The sequence below is a fragment of the Phalaenopsis equestris genome, unplaced genomic scaffold (assembly GCF_001263595.1).
Source record: "Phalaenopsis equestris unplaced genomic scaffold, ASM126359v1 Scaffold000566, whole genome shotgun sequence".
In the NCBI taxonomy this organism is placed as follows: domain Eukaryota; kingdom Viridiplantae; phylum Streptophyta; class Magnoliopsida; order Asparagales; family Orchidaceae; genus Phalaenopsis; species Phalaenopsis equestris.
In genome coordinates, this window is record NW_018165006.1 from 238,738 (window position 1) to 239,562 (window position 825).

Here is an 825-nt window from a genome sequence, read left to right on the forward strand (position 1 = left end):
TTAGTTTTTCAGGAAACATTTTCTGAATAATAGCAATGTACTCTTCACTGAGTGCAACAATCTCATGATCTGTAAACTTCCTTTTCTTATTTAGTACAACCTTCATAAATTTTGCATAATTACTTGGCATTTGTTCCAAAGCTTCAACAAAAGGAATATTTATCGTTAACTTCTTAAGGATTTCCAAAAGTTTTGTAAATTGTTTATCTTTATTCTTTTGCTTCAGTCTTTCAGGAAACGGAAGTAATGGTTTTTTCCACAAGAACCTGTGTTTGTTCATTTCCATGTTGATCATTTTCCATTTCTTCCTTCTCTTCATCAACTTCAGTTTCTCTTTGGATCCTTGTTTCAATTTCTTTTCCACTTTGTAATTAAATAACTTTAATTTTTTCTTTATTTTGATCTTTTGGATTAAATTCCACAGTACTCAAAAAAATTTCAGAATGTCGGTTAATAAGTGTAGTTGCAATATGTCCTAATTAATTTTCAATATTTCTAATAGCAGCCCCTTGATTCTGTATTTGATTTCCCATATTCAGCATCACTTCTTCCATTGTCAACTTCTTTTCCTTAACTTGTGGGTTAGGGTTGGAGTTAAATCTTGGAGGATAATAATGTCAAAAATTAGGATTTCCTAGATTGTTCAGATTTCCAAATGGATTCACCAAATTATTATAATTATTCCAACTAAAATTAGGGTGTTTATTTCATCCTGGATTAAAATAATTAGAATAGGGATTGTTATTTCAATTATTTATAGCGTTTAAAGTTTCATAAGATTGTTGAGTATTAATAATCTGTCCTAGTGAATTTTCCTCTAATACT